The following is a 16529-nucleotide window of genomic DNA, read 5'->3' as shown; positions in this document are numbered from 1 at the left end:
AACGTCTTTTTAAAAACTTGTGTTATTTCAAGGTGTTCTTTTATTCCTCATTAACTATTAGTAATGACATTATGACTTTCCAACTGAAATCATTTTATGTGGTAAAACTATTACACCAAATATTTACCTGACAGAAAGCTTTTTCATAGAACAGGTTGGGGTGGGTTAGTTCTGTTTTTTGTTTTAAAGAAACTGATGCAAATGCAGAAGACAGTGACAGGTCTGGTGGCACAATAAACTAACTTCTCCCATTTCAGACTGAATTGTAATTTTGATGGAAGATGAGATTGATACATTGGACATTCAATTTTAACTCCATTTATCCACATGAGATAGGTCTATCAATGGCTGATAGCCATGGGGGCTGAATGGGAAATAGCAGTAGAGGACATTTAGCCTCTGCCCCTGTTTGTGGGCATCTGGTCAGACACTGAGGAAAACAGAATTCCATATTAGATGGACCACTGCTCTATTCCAGCAGGTTTTGCTATGTTCTTTGGTATTTGCTATGCTCTTGAAGACTATGCATTTATGTTTAAAACACAAAAATTGTTACAGATTTTCCACAAAGTCCTTCCACAAAGTCCTTCCACAAAGACCTGCAGTTTAAATAAAATACCAAACTATACATGAAAAAATAAAGTTCACCACTTAGAGGCACAAGCATGATAAGAATCTCACAATAAACTGTGGAATGTTCTGTTTTAATGCCTCTTTGACCAGAGAACAAAACAGAAGGCCATGACTGTTCTCTCACAGGGGAAATTATGGAGATAACAAAGACATATTTCACAGAGATTGTATGCAAGTGCCCTTTTCAGACATTACCAGAGAAAATACAGGAAAAGAAATTAATTCACTTATACTTCATAGTTTAGGGCTCAACATGAAAGCTTCAATCACACATTTTTCCTGATGAAGGACAGGATATTTCTAATGCACAGCAGTGTATGGAAGCTGTAGGCTACCAGTTTGAAATGCCAAACTGAAGATGGCATCACTCACTTAGGCTATTTTTAGCACATGGCATCAGCTTCCATCCTCTCTCTAGTCTACAGTACTACCTACCTATATATCAGCAAATACAGCCAAATACCCTGTAGGGTCAGTTCAATTAATTTTTTAAAAATACACTGGAAAAGAGAAATGTAAGAGAGAATAAAACCAACACTGTTGGCGGCTGTCATTTAATCAGCACATCCAATCAGATTTCCAGTGGCCAATCATAAATTCTGCTGGCCAAAAGTCCCACTTGCCAAGTTCCCCCAACTTTCTAAAAATCCTTGGCAGGCACTAGGAAAGTTGCCAGTGGGTACCACATTAAAAATACCTGCCCTAGAAAGCAGCGGCTAGTTAGAAACCCCTGATAGAATAACAATATTGACCTTAGATAGGTTAATGCAGATCAATAGTCTGTTTCAGTAGATGGTAGTTTCAAGTGTATTCAGGTGAGTAGTTCCAAAGGGGTAGCCATATTAGTCTATTGCAAAAACAAAACAAAGGAGAAGTCTGATGACATTGTAAAGACTAACAACATTTATGTTGTTCTAGTATGAGCATTTATGAATCAGAGGCCCTTTCCGCACGGGCCAAAAACAGCGGTCTGGGGATGGCAAAAACGCCGTCCCCAGGCTGCCGTTCGCACAGGTGGCGCTGCTGAAATGCAGCAGCGCTGACCTGGCTCCCCTTCCCCTCCCTCAGGGTGGCGTCAGGCCGTCCTCAAAAACACCCATTTAAAGGGTAGTTTTTGAGTGAACAGCGTGTTCTCAGCGGCGCGGTGCGAACAGCACCGCCAGGAACACGCTGTTTCCCCCATCCCTCTCTTACTTACCTCGTCGCCGTCGTCGGCCTGCTGTCCTCCTAAGCCCCGCCCACGCTGTCCTCCGACCCCTGGAGGTAAGAGAGGGATGGGGAAGAGGCGGCTCCGTGCGGAGCCACCTCTCCTGCGCCGGCCTCTGCTGGGGCCGCTCGCACGCTTGCGTGCGAACGGCCTCCACCCCCACGCCGGCAGAATTCTTGCCGATGTGAGGGCGCCCGGAGGCCCGTGCGGAAAGGGCCAGAGCAAAAATCTCCATACCTACTGAACATTTCTTAAAATGAGGTAAATGAGAAAGTGAGTGTGACGAATGCACTTATCCTGCATTCAGATTACAGGGTGGACCCGCCCCTGAAAGAGTTAAGCCCTGGCCAGCCCTGATTGGCCAGAGGGAAAAAAAGCAGAGTCTATATAAACTGTCAGCGCTAGAGCTGAGGGCTTCTTGCTTTTGAGTCTTCGGACTGTTTGGCTCTGTATGAGCTTTTGTGCCCTCAGGTACTTTTGAGACAGAGTGAGGTGAATCCACCAAGTTCTCTCACTGCTGTGTGGCTGTTGTTAGGAATAGCTGAGAAAGCTATTGTGTCACCTAAAGCCCTGAGTTTGGAGGCAAGTGTTTTGTTTGTGTTTTGTTTGTGAGGGAAACCTCTAAAGTCTGTGGGTCTGTCCTCAAAGGGAACATCAGTTTTTGGGAGGCCCAAATCCTGTGGCAGCGAAGCCAAGTTTTGGGATTATGGGAGAGGGAGGCTGTATGCCTGAATCCCACAGGGCGAAAACTGAGTGTTTTATTTTTGTGAGGAGGAACAGTGTACTGAGGTTTTTATTTTTAAAAGGGAGTGTGAAACCTCCTCAGTAACATCTTTGAGAAACATCTTGTTCTAAAACAAAATCTGGAGTGAAGGGACACCTGCGAGTGTCCATTGTGTAACTGAAGTAAAGTGCCTGAAACCGTTAAGCTTTGAGAACCAAACTCACTCAGCAACCGTTAAGCTTAAGTAAACTCTCTCTGAAACCAACACGCTTATTTCCTCTCCAGTTTTCCTGAGAAGCCTCTGTTAGCCAGCAAATAAAGTCTTCAGTTTTTGTTCATCTTATAAACTGCTCCAGTTTATTGTTTCTGTCGGTGTCTGTGTTCCCCAAACGAAAAGGAGGTGGTGGCCGTTTAAAATCAGTTTTTGTGGGCTATTAAAAATAAATAAATAAATTGTATTTTGGTGGCAGCGCAGTATAATAGGCCCTTTCGTTACAGTGAGCACCTCTGCTCTGCCGGCCCACCAACACCCTACTGGTTTCCACTATCCCCAACAGCCCAGCCTGGCTGTCGGAGCAGCAGCAGCCCGCCAACACCCTTCTAGTTCCCCCAACCCTAGATTTCCTATTCTACCTTCCCCCACACAAGGCTCACCTTTCAACCTTGTGTGGGGAAATGCTTGCTCCCCCCCCCCCCAATTTGCTAAGACATATTGCATCTCCCCCTGGAATGGGCTTTGCTGCTAGTACTGGAATATATATTGGTCTTAAACGTGCCACTGAACTTCAGGAGAAGAAGGGCCAGAGCAAAATGTTTCCAAATAAGATCAATTGTCATTGATTGTTCACTTGATATTACTTACAATAAGATAGCTAACAAGCAGGTTTTCAGTTAGGGTGTTTGGTTTTCTGAATACATATATTTAGTTTTTAATTTCGAGGTGTGGCAGGGAGTATTGTTCTTAAACTTTTGATTGTCTACTCCATTTCTGCTGTATTTTTCCTTCCAAGCCAAGGACGTAGGTAAGGGGGGGTTCTCAGGTTCAAACCCCCCCATTCATGTCCAAAGCTCCGCCCACCCGTTTGTGGGTTTTTAAAACATTTTAGTGTTTTTCGGGTTTTGGCCTGCAGGGGGCGCATTGTTTAGGCTAGCAGCACCAAACTTTCAGGGAATGTTTGGGGGACTCTCCTGATGACACTTCCCAGGTTTGGTGAGGATTGGTTTAGGGGGTCCAAAGTTATGGACTCCCAAAGGGGGTGCCCCCATCCTCCATTGTTTCCAATGGGAGCTAATAGAAGATGGGGGCTATACCTCTGAGGGTCCATAACTTTAAACACCCTGAACCAAACTTCACCAAACCTGGCAGGTATCATCAGGAGAGTCTCTTACTGATACCACCCAGGTTTTGTAAAGTTTAGTCCAGGGGGTCCAAAGCTATGGACTCCCAAAGGGGGTGCCCCATCCCCCATTGTTTCCAATGGGAGCTAATAGGAGATAGGGCTACACCTTTGAGGGTTCATAACTTTGGACCCCCTGAACCAAACTTCACCAAACCGGGATGGTATCATTAGGAGAGTCTCCTAAAGATACCCTAAAAGTTTGGTGCTGCTAGCTTAACAATTGCACCCCTGACAGCAGGCACCCCCCCCCCAAATTTCCCCAGATTCTCCTTTTAAATCCACCCCCTTCAGCATGGATTTAAAGGGAGAATCTGAGGTCCTCAGTTTAGAAGAAGAAGAGTTGGGATTTATATCCTCCGTTTCTCTCCTGTAGGAGACTCAAAGGAGCTTACAACCTCCTTGCCCTTCCCCCCTCACAACAAACACCCTGTGAGGTGGGTGGGGCTGAGAGAGCTCTGAAAAGCTGTGACTAGCCCAAGGTCACCCAGCTGGCATGTGTGGGAGTGCACAGGCTAATCTGAATTCCCCAGATAAGCCTCCACAGCTCAAGCGGCAGAGCAGGGAATCAAACCCAGTTCCTCCAGATTAGAATGTACCTGCTCTTAACCACTACGCCACATTGAAAGTGATGCTGTTTCATGGTGGGTGATAATCCACCCCAAAACAGGATCACTTTCAATGTTGTTTAACTGGGGACCCCAAATTCTCCCTTTAAGGTGGATTTAAAAGGAGAATTTGGGCTCTCTAGTTTAAACACCATTGAAAGTGATGCTGTTTGGGGGTGGATTCCAGCATCACAGTGACTGCCCGGGGGGAGGGATGGGACGGGACACAAAACTCAGATTTTGCATCGGGCTCCATTTTCCCTCTATGCCTCTGCCCAGAGGGGAGGGCAGAAGGAACTGCCAGCTGCCGGCTTGGAGCCCAGCTGGTGGGGGGCAGGGGAGGGCAGGGCTGGGGAGTCTACTGTCCCTGCCTTGGAGAGCTACTTTATATGCTCTCGGCCAGGGGCGGGGCTTGGGGAGGCGTAGCCATGCCCTAGGGACAGGTGGGGGTATGGCCCCACCCCCGAACCCCCCATAAAAAATCTATACCTGCGTCCCTGTTCCAAGCCATTCTTTCCAAAGTCACACATGAACACAGATGAAGCTGCCTTAAACTGAATTAGACCATTCGTCCATCAAGATCAGTATTGTCTACTTAGACTAGAAGCACCCCCGGCCTGGGTCTCAGGTAAAGTTCTTTCACATCATCTAATGCCTGATCCTTTTTAGTGTAGATGCCAGGGATTGAACGGGGGACCTTCTGCATGCAGAACAGAGGCTCTTCCATTGAGCCACTGCCCTTCCCAAACCTTCTTCAGTGAAGATCACGCTTTCCCAGTGCTCCCTCTTCTTGCAAAGGAGAGAAGTGCCATGATTTCCCTACACAAAATTCTATGAAATAATAATTTAGCATTTATAAATAGTGAAACATTGATCATGCCAAGATTCTCTAGGATGTACTGTTGCAAGATCAAATCTTGATTTTAAGGTATTTACTGTTAATTGTATGCTTTCATATTTTTGTGTTATTGTTTGGGAAGGGTTAATAAGCACTATTTTATATTTGACAGCTGAGAAAATACTTCATCTGTAAGTATCAGCAATTTAGTTCAATGCATATTTCCAACACAGGAGGGAAATGCTGAATGGATACAGCTTATTTGTAAATTAAATAAATCTTATTTCTTCCATGCCCTTGAGAGCCAACTGATTTATCAGTTAATAAAATAATCATACACTATCGACTAGTGCTTCCAATTTATTTTAAAAAAGAAATAACATTGCATTTTTGACATATATTAATACAAATGTAACACAAGGAAGAGACTATGTTTAAAGCAATATATTACATGTCTATAGCTAAGCATGAATTACATTTGCTCGCTGCCATTCATAAGATTGATTTGGTAAATACTAACTTCCCATGCCTCCCTTGCTTATGCAAAGTCCAGTGGACCTCAGCAAGATTATTTATCTGCAGTGAGATTATGCACGTGATGATGCAGCCTGATGAAAATCAGTGGTATGATTTTAATTACACGCTAAAACCATTGTGGACAAAGCAAAGTTCTGTATAGAAGGAAAAAATTAAAAACAGTAAAAGATAGTTCATCATTTTGTGTCCTAGCAAAATGGATTATTTCAATGAATGGTTGTCTGAATGCACCTTCCTAATTTAAACCCCAAAGACCTAAAGCCTGATCTTCTGTTATATGTATAAATAACCCATCTGTCATCTTTTTGCTCTCATGTATTGTTGTTATGAGTCTTGGTTTTCATTGTTTGCATTGTTGGTGTCTCTCATTGGTTAAGGTTTGTTTTTTACATAATTTTATGTCACTTTTGGGCTGATTTTTCATGTCTAAATTGCTTCTCTGTTGCCACAGGAAATGCCCTGATACAATCAGGAGTTCTTCACAGCACCCAGTGGTGCTACATGGCTGCCACATTTTTGCCCCAGACCTGCCCTGCGGCATTGGCTTTGCTCTGCGAATTTCCTGAACCACAAAGGTTGGTGTTCTTTTGAAATGCCCCTTTGTTGCTTCAGAGGTTTCCGCCACCATGCAAAACTCCTCCGTAGCAGAACCGGGTAATCCTCCCTCATCGCTTTGGCCCACCCCACCAATGAAAAGGTGCTGAGAATTGGTGCCCTCCACCAACCTTGCAGTGGAACAAATTGGAGGGAGAATCCTTGGGCAGAAAAGCAGAATGTGCAGGCACCACGAACAGGAGGGCAGCAATTCTCTCGTACATGCAAGGATTTTAAATTTAGATTTTAGATGGAGGGGGTGGAGGAAGGCGATTCTGTTGCACATGCAAGGATTTTAGACAGATTTTTGTGTTCAGAGTCATCTATATATATAAAAAGCAAACAGTCCATTTGTGAGTTGTGCTCCGAAACCACTGGACGGATTGCTTTCAAATTTTCACTCAACATGCCTTTCCAATGCAGGCAGGTTTTTGGATATTCACATTGCTGAAATTCAATACCTGAGTCAGGTAAAAGGTCTTTTTCTTGGCGCACCAGGCCATGAAGCTGGTTGTGTTTAACTATCACCCTTAGAATGTTCGTGCAGCATGTCTGTGGTTTGAGGGGTTGGTATGCCCTTACAATGTTCATGCAGATGGCCACAGATGAGCAGTTAAAACAGTAAATAGGTAATACTGTTAGGTAATACGAGTGGAAGTGAAACACATACACACTTTGCCGTGTGAGACGTCAAGTGGGGTTCCTCCCCCTCACATGCAGGTAACTTTCACTCTTGGTGCCTCACCCACTAATACAACACAATACACATACTCTCATACACATCCACTCATCCTCACACACCTCACTCTGCCCTCCCTCACATCCAACCACCACTTACCCACTTCCTCACCCATATTTGCCACAGCTCTCTTTTACTCTCTTTTACTACCCTTTTACTACTGCCTTTTTCTTCTAAGACAATCCGCAGGGTGGGGGCAAACCAACACTACTGGCTCCACTTCTTTTCCATGTGGCCCTTTACAAACCCAGGGAGCTGGCCTCGATCTGAGTGCCTCACCACCCTGCCTCTGCTGCCTGACTGGGATAGCCTGCTTGCCCCAGTTCTGCCTTACCCAAGCAGGACTGTGCGTGTCAACCAGCCCCATGGACAGCGAGATTTGCACTCTGGACAGTTCCGTTGTGGAATGGAAAGGGTTACCTTATACTAAAAAAACAAGACACCACCATATAACAATGTGAATTGAAAAGGGAAAGAGGGATTCCATTTGACCACCCCAAAAGGCTATGCTGGGGATCATTGGACCTGCATGGACATCTGTGTGGGCTGTGGACTGTGATGAGAAGGACAATTGCCACAGCAACACATGGCCGGGCCCCACTAGTTTAAAACTAAAATAGTGAAAGTGAGTGGGGGGAATGGGGACCGATTCAGCCAATCAGAACATGGGAAATCTAGGTTGTCTGCACATGCAAGGAAGACATTGTGGAAGACCTCACGATGCAAATGAAGAAGCACTGGGCTCATGAAGAAACATTTGAGGCATAACGCATTGGCCCTGCCTTGAATCCCACAAAGAACTGGGGAGCAGTGAAGAGTCAACAGCAGGGCAAAAAGCACCACGGCAGGTATACTCCCTGGATCTAGCACGGGGCATTTTGAAATCGGCCTTAAACCATTTTTATATGCCATCTGCAGCAAATGACTCAAAATAGCCTTACCATTACAAAACAGAAACTGGCCCAAAAAGAAAGGCTCGCCTGTTCAACCTGGACCAGAGAAAAGCAAAACATAATTTTTTTTTGGGGGGGGGGGGATGCCCCAGAAAAAAGAGTGGAAGCATACAGTTCAGCACTACCCTTCATAAGGACTAGTGAAAACAAGGAAATGTACACCAGTCAGAGCGGTCATATATATAATTTCTGCAAGATTAGACATACAGTCCTATTATTGCTGCTGCTGTGTGGCTAGAAGCAGCAAGTTGGTTTGAATTTTAGCCAGGGCAAGAACATTTCCACAACCAAGAGTTTTAAAAATGCAAAACTCCACATGTCTTAAAATGAGCAAATAAAGTAATTAGCATTTCAGATTTATTTTAATAAAACTGGTTCCACAAAAGTTTTTACACATAAGCAGGGCATTCATGTGATTTCTTACATTGCTAATGAGTTGCTCGTCTGAGTAAAGTTCACACAATCAGTACCTCATTTTGACACATGATTAGAATCTAGACTTTTAAAGAGTTCCTATCCCATCCCTGCTGCTTTAATAATTTTTTTTTTCTGGTTCATACCATATTGAAATTCCCACAGTTTTCTTTGGTATCTTCACCCTAGTTATCTTTGCCTTATGTTTCCCATCCCTCTCTCTGTTCTGTCCTTCAGAGAATACGAACATTCCTCCACAACTGAGTAGCTTTTACTCCAAGATTATTTAGTGTTTTTGAAACTCTGGACTATATTCCTCATGAGGAGATTTTTTTAAAAAAAAAAAACTTCCAAAGCCACTACTAGTTTTCACAGACCCAACCACTCTTTCCCCAAATGGATTGTGTAGACTTCTATGTGGCGAAAGTGTAGGCCTCTAGTGTCCTGGCTGCTGGGCTGGGAAGAGGGGCTGCAAGTAAGCAGGGCTTACTCATGAGTAAACAGTGCTCCCTGCAGGGGGGCACCTGGAGGTGTTTTCGCCTCCTGGTGCGATTTGGCCCCCATACACTTCTGGAAACTGGCGTCCCACTGCTGGGGTGGGAAGAGGGGCTGCTCTTGGCTCCTCTTCTCATCCAGCAGCTGGGACGTCAGAGAAATTGGAGTCCTGGCAGCTGGGGTGGGAAGAGGGGCTGCAAGTAGGTAGGGCTTACTCACGAGTAAGCGGGGCTCCCCGTCGGGGCGCCTTGATGGGTTTTTGCTTCTGGGCACTATTTGCCCTCATACGCCTCTGGCTGAGGATGCTGGCATTTTTTAATCACACAAAAGGCACATAGGTGAGGGTAACTGAACTTGTCCACCACTTTACTTCCCCATTATTTATTGTATCAGGGTTTTTACCAGATGCTTCCAATACCAGAAGAAACTTGAGTTGGAAGCGCAGTCTCTGAAGTAATTGAACAGAAGAGCTGATATCCAGTATTCAAGCACATGTTGGGTTACCATTACCACTGTCATCCCACACATTATACTTGAATGGGGCAGATTAATTTAGTTTAGTGGCTAGTATATCAAATTGGTATTTGGGAGTCTCATATTTGAATTCCCACTCTACCATGGAAGCTCATTGTGTGAACTTGAGTTAGTTACTCTCTTTCAGCCTAACAAGGTTGTTATCATTACAGTGAGAATAGATGAGAACAATGCTGTAAACTGTTTTGGTTTCCCCACTGTGAAAAGATTAGGTTACACACAGCTAATAAACTACTAATATTAATAAACCTATGTCACGTGTCCCTTAGATGGATCAATTCATTATAATAAACTGATAAAAGTTGTCCTGCCATATCTTCCAATCACATTCTGCCTTTGGACAAAAGAGTTGGGAAAGAAATGTGAAGTTTTTCTCCTCAAATAGAACAAAAACTCTGTTTGCAGCAATGTATAAAACATGAACATCCTTTTAAAAAACAAGAAGAATGTTTCTCTAAACTCCTAATCATCAGGCATGATGGCAGATCTTTCTCTGGCATTAAAACATATTGTTTTATTATTTTTTTAACCAAGTGGTCATTTTATAATCACAATAAATGCTCTGGGCCAAGGGGTAGTGCTGATTAATCCTCACCTCAGCTGTGCTACAAGCAGGAGGTGAAATGCACCCAAGGTGTGCATTAATGAGCACTCCTGAACAGTCTGTCATGTCTTACTGTTTAATTAAATCCCAAACCAAATAGTTTTGAAGAGAAGGTTAGGAATGAACATTTTTAACGTTCTTTTTTTGTTCTCCTTCTTTAAATGATCTCCACCAAGTAGGGGGGGGGGGGGAACAAGATATATTTAGAACAATTTTTAATTTGTGATACTCTGCTCGATTAGATGAAAAGAATGTAATGTTTAAAAGAAAGAGGGGGGAGAAAATGTGATTAAGATGCTTAAGAGCACAGTATATTACATGAAATTTCTGATCATAAAGAAAGGTAATATCTACTCAAAATTATAATTTCTGTACTTCGAAATCATCTCAGCAAGAATTATCTACCCATATCAAATTGTAGTACTTGTCAAAATCAACTGTAAAGCATCTCAAGTGCTCTTCTGAATCAACAAAACAGATGTATAGCAATGTGAGGTTGCAGAGAGATGGAAATAAAAGTGAACTATATGCCAGTCATTGCCCTTAATCTCTTGAACCCAACACTTAACAAAGTGGATATCACAGGTCTTTGAGACACTATTTGTAGTGCGGGGCGGGGGGGGGGGGAATCAAGGCTTGAATCTTAATAAGATATGGAAAAACACTCTATCAAATTATTTGCTTCTAACTCTGTTAGACTGCAAAGCTCGCCAGGACTTGTTCCTAAACATGGAGTGGGGAAGATGTAGGGATAGATATCTCTAGGCTCCTCCACTGTCAGAGAGAACCCTAGTTTTCTATATAAAATTAATTCTCATTCTTGGAAAGAAAAGATGACAAATAATCTAGTCAGCTCCCTTGTGCTTCTGCTATTTGCAGTGGGGCTAAAAGAGTGAAATGGAGTGAAGTCTTGGCAGAAACGTGTGGTGGTAATAGGAGAAGCCAGGACAAAACTTGGCAAAATGCAAAGCATTAACATCAGAAGAGTAAGGAAACAATCTTAGGCCCTTTCTGCATGGGCGATATACAGTGGCCCTGGGATGGCAAAAACACCTTCCCTGGGCGGCTGTTCGCACAGGAGGCGCTGCTGCATCGCAGCATCGCCATCCTGGCTGCCTGAAAGCGGCATGAAGCTGCCGCTTTTAACCTCGCAAAACAAGTGAGGTTTTTGCAAAGGAGCATCTTCCTAGAGGCACGATGCGAACCATACTGCTGGGAAGACGCTGCTTCGCCCGTCGCCTCCACTCACCGTCATGTCCAGGGGTCAGAGGGCAGTGTGGGCAGGTCCCTGCAGCCCTCCAGGGCGATGCTGGACATGATGGTGAGTGGAGGGGGCTAACCAAGAGGTGGCTCTGTGCAGAGCCGCCTCTCCAGCTGGGGGGGGGGGAGTAGGACCGATAGCACGCTAGTGTGCAAATCGTCCCAGAGCCTCCTTCAGCATAAATTATGCCGGTGGAGGCTCGTTTCCGCCCATGTGTGGAAAGGGCCTAAGAGGTGCGGCAGGTAGCTTCCAATATTCATTTGTTGGTTGGTTAAGGACACACAGATTTTATTCTATTAGTTTCTATTGGAGGTGTTTGAAATTGCACACATACGTCATGAGCAAATTCCCAGAGCTCCCAAATTCCCAACGCTGGTTCATGTGGGGGGAGGCAGTAGATGAAATGGCTCCCACATAAAAATAGTTGACAGCAGCACATCACAATGATGAGCAGCCTTCATCATGTTTACAAATTGTTTCTCTGATGTGCTTCTGCCAATGACCTAGTCATTTGCACTGCATCCCCACACAAAATGGAGAGGACCAAATTATCATGTAAGAACTGAGGAGACCAAATTATCCTGTAAGAACTCAAAAATGACGATGAAAATAAATCTAGTATTTATGTAAGCATTTTCATAGAAATGAACATCAGGTTGATAAAGTTGATAAACTTTCAGTGTGAAATAAGTTCCCTCATATTTGTCTAAATGCCATTATGCAGAAAAATTAAAAGTTCTTAACAACTAGTATGTCATATGGGCCCATGGTTACAAAAATAATGGACCCATGAATAATCAATTAAAAGGGCAGTGAAGAGCAGTGGTCATAGAGATCCAAGACCATGTTTAGGTTGTTCAGTAGCCAGGGACCTTGACCACTTCTCCACTATTTGTATACATATAATGAATTTATGTCCAACACCTTGTATTTTCGCCATCTGCGACTGCATGCCTAGCAAACCTGTACTACTTGCTTCACACCAGGTATAACTATGTGGTCGGTTTATAAATTAATTTGCCCAGTCAAACCTATTTTCCACACTAAGCTAAATTGATACATGTATTTTCATTTTCCAGGGAATTACTTGGCAAGTAGACAATGTCACACGGGCGGTTGAAAACTGCTCTACTTTTCTTTTGGTGGAATGACTTTACTGCACACACACACACCCCTTTTGTATATCCATTTTCCAGACTGTGGCTATTCTGTGAGATGCTAAGCAAAACTGCATTATCTGTATCATTCTCCTAGTTACATTGTTGTTCCCAAAGGTTTACCTGTAACATTAACAGCACCATTTATTTTCCTCCTCTCTCCCCACTGTCATTTCTGTACAGATTTAATACAACAGAAACATGGCTTCCACTGAGAGCTACAGGTAGCGCTGTTCCAAAGTTCCCTATAATTGGTGTCTGCCATGCCAGCTGGCAGCAAGTTATGTAAATCACAGCAAGGACCCTGCAACCCCTAAAGGCATGATTTTTTTTAAAAAAAATCTGTGCAGAAGATAGATACAGAACCTTAGTAATGCTAAGGGATGCACTGAAGGAATTGCCTTAACCAAGCAAAGTCAACCTTTTCAAATTGGCCATGTTCCTGTTTGTGATTTAAAACCGTGTGTTAAAGATTCTTATGGTGGACAATAGAATCAGTTATTTTATGGCAATGATATTTTCAAGGATGTTTTCCCTCTTATCTTACTGAATCACAATGCATACTGTGATTTATACTTATTCAAAACAGATGCAAACTGGTATCTGGTACCCAACCAACAGCAGAGCAGCAAAATAAGGTTTTCCTACATCCTTTTCTAAAAGATGCTCAATGACCTTTATCTAATCAAATCTGTGCAATTGGTCAGTAACAATATGTTTGTACATAATGTATCTGAATACTGTTTTTGACCCTCATAATCCTAAACTCATTGAGATCCATCCCTTCAGGTGGTTTGCTGAAGAATAATTGCTACTAGCATTATAGTCGTAGAAATTGAATCCCTGAGCCCATGTTTCACCCACTCTTAGGGGTGCTATTACTTTCTTACCAGTAGGGGGTCAGTTTCTATACTGGCAGGAGTACAAATACCACTTCACACATTACTAACTCCATATGATCCTGTGTGACTGCCCAGTTCTGTTGCTCACAGCTGGGAGTTCCATGTTTAGAACTACTCCCAAGCAAGTGTGGGCCAATTTATATCAGGACAGAAGAATGTACAGATAGGGGACCATATTCCTACATAGTTTTCTTGACCTGAAATGCTTCCAGAAACTGATATTTTCCCTAATGGGACACACACATAGCCCACGGCCCCCCAATCTTTTTAAGCCTAGTCCCATGTTTGTTTGTTTGTTTTTAAATTAAGGGTATTTAACTGCATGATTTGACACAGGTCATTGCAAAACAAATGTTGTAGCCCATAATTTTTGTACAGCACTGAATGGAAAATATGTTTTCATATAGCTGCAGAATGTGCTTTCACTATAAACCTAATTTTTTTGTACAAGTCACCTAGGGAGCTTAGAGAGAGCTAAGAAAACCCTCCCAATGGGCAAGCCCTGAAAACTGGGAGTGGGGAGCTTTGCAAATCCTGTGGAATTTCATCAACCAAGACAATCACCACTTTCCTGGTCTGTTACGAATCACACACAGAGCCTCATCCCTAGTCAAATTCTCAACATTTGATCTTGAGTGGAGTGATAGTAGGCAGAGAAAAGGATCAAGACCCTCCTTCTCTTCACTTCTCTGATATCTCCTTTCCCTGTTGCTGTTTCCCAAGGATTCTTTGAGGCAAAATGCTAGGAAGTGGTGGAACTGTCACATTCTTTTGCCCATTGTTCAATCATTACTCTCAGCTCTGTTGCAGCTTCTGTGGAGTATGGATAGCACTACAAGGTTGCAGGGCAGCAGCTAGGAAATCAAAGATATATGCATCTGTACACAGGGTACAAATCCTGCTACACAGGGTAAGTACTGTGAGACTACACTGGTGCAAATGGCTCTGAACACTGGCATATGATAGTGATGACAATCACATCTGTGCAGGTCAAGAGAGGTACTGCATGGTGCTACATTACCAACACAACACTGGCTGATTATGCACAAGGTGTGATCTGCACAATTGGGGTGAGTGTCTGTTGCAGCAAGATTTCTTATATGGATGTATTTCCTTGATCCTCGCTTTCATTTTCCACTCTCTCTAGTGGGCAGATTTGCCATTGAGCACAGTTTTGCCCCAGACATGTTCCCTCTGCCCACAGTCAGCCTACCTAGCTCCACTCTTCCCGCTACCTCACACTATTGTCCATGCCCACCCTTCCATGTTGCCAGCTCCTTCCTGCTTCCCTAAATACTCATATTTATATATCAATATATTGACATAATAACAGAGAGTTGACTTTTGCAAAGAACAGTACAATCAGGGTCTCCTTTTGGCTCCACCCCACCTCCCCTGCTGTACCTGTGCTCTCCCCAATGATTGGGAGAGCTTTTAAAACTTTATTTCCCACAAGACTCCAATTTAAAACAAGCCTCTCAATTCTCTTACTGCAGCAGCAGCAGGAAGAGAGAGAGAGTGTGTGTGTGTTTATGTGTGTATATGTGTGTGCGTGTCTGGAGGAGAAGGGAACGGGAGAGAATATAAGCTCTTGCACATTGCCCCTTCTTCAGCAGCATGTGGTCCAAGGAATTGCTTTGCTTCTTTCTTTGAGGGGAAGGAGGGTTATTCATATTGATATAACTGCAATTTAAAGGACTTTAACAAAGCCTTGCAGCTACCAGGTATGATGAGATCTGTGCCTTTAAAAAAGATGTGATGGGTGGAGTTAAGAGAACCAGGAAAAGCAGAGGCTTGTTGAAACTTCAGCATGCAGCTGCAGGTTAGGCACTGGGGTACCTCCTCACATGTAAACAGAGAAACATGAGGAGACCACACTACAGCCTCACTGCACAGCTAACAACCCCAAGGTAAGTGTTCCATATACAATGGGCCATTTTCTGGGTCAATCCTCTCTGCTCAGTTACTTCTAAATAGTAGAGGAAGTTCAGTGTAAATTCAAACATGCAAGTTGTGAGTACTGAGTATATATTTGATCCCATTCTTGTCTGAGTTTCTTTGAATAGAGAACAGATACAATGAGTGATTTGTAAAAAAGATGGGACTTCATGATCATCCAAACTAGTATTATGGCTAGTAACCTAGCAAAGTCATAATGTGTTTGCAGTAACTTCAATTCAGCCATCACTTCAATTATACATATGTTGTGCAAGCAGCTTTTTGAAAAGGCTGAACCGAAAAGTTCCTTACTACAAAATTATAGCCCAGAGATTTAATGCTCGGGAAGAGTGAAGCATGTTCCGATAATAATAGACCCTCAGCTTATTTTGGAGATGTTAAAATGACTTTACAGTTCATTTATTTACCACTGCTAAGACTTGTTTAAGGCTGCCAGAGAGCCAGAGAAGCACCTTTTAAAATCCATGAAAAGTATCATTATTCCTTCTTCACTATCCAAAAAAAAAATATTATGCTGCAATAGTGTAGTTGCAAAATGTCTCTTGAGATTCCTAAACCAAGAATGTGTTGGACCAGGAATACGAAGTCCTTTTTGTCATTTGCGTCCATAGGTAGTTGAGTGAATAATACATATTTTACCTCATTATCCACAACTCCAGACTGAAGGTTAGATTTAGGCTAGTTTTGACTGAGCCATAAGCCTTTTTCCAGGTTGAAGTCATTATCGTCTGGGGGGAAAAGATTGGAGGGAGGAAGAAAAGGAGAAACAAGTGTTAGAAAAATTTTGCTTCACCTGAGGTTATGTCAGATGAGTTATGATATGGAATACTGACTTTGACATGAAGCATCACATCCAGTAGAAAATTAAAATAAAAAAGGAAAGGGGGAGGGGGCAGAAATGTTATATTCCAAATAGTGGTATGGTTAATTTCACGAGATGGAATTGTTTTTTTACCTTTTTAATGACCTTTCA

The 16529-nt window shown here is 43.1% G+C and overlaps 1 long non-coding RNA gene across 1 annotated transcript in view; it reads right to left on the bottom strand.

Moving 5' to 3' along the window:
- Positions 1-16286, bottom strand: part of LOC125434215 — an 18511-nt gene extending 2225 nt beyond the window's left edge. The window contains exon 1 of the long non-coding RNA XR_007244750.1: positions 16196-16286. This is a non-coding gene — a long non-coding RNA (uncharacterized LOC125434215). The remainder of the gene's footprint in view (positions 1-16195) is intronic.
- Between the last annotated feature and the right edge of the window lie 243 nt (positions 16287-16529).

Source organism: Sphaerodactylus townsendi, linkage group LG06 (assembly GCF_021028975.2).
Source record: "Sphaerodactylus townsendi isolate TG3544 linkage group LG06, MPM_Stown_v2.3, whole genome shotgun sequence".
In the NCBI taxonomy this organism is placed as follows: Eukaryota; Metazoa; Chordata; class Lepidosauria; order Squamata; family Sphaerodactylidae; genus Sphaerodactylus; species Sphaerodactylus townsendi.
The sequence above is the reverse complement of the archived record's forward strand: the minus strand, read 5'-3'. Positions and strand labels throughout refer to the sequence as shown.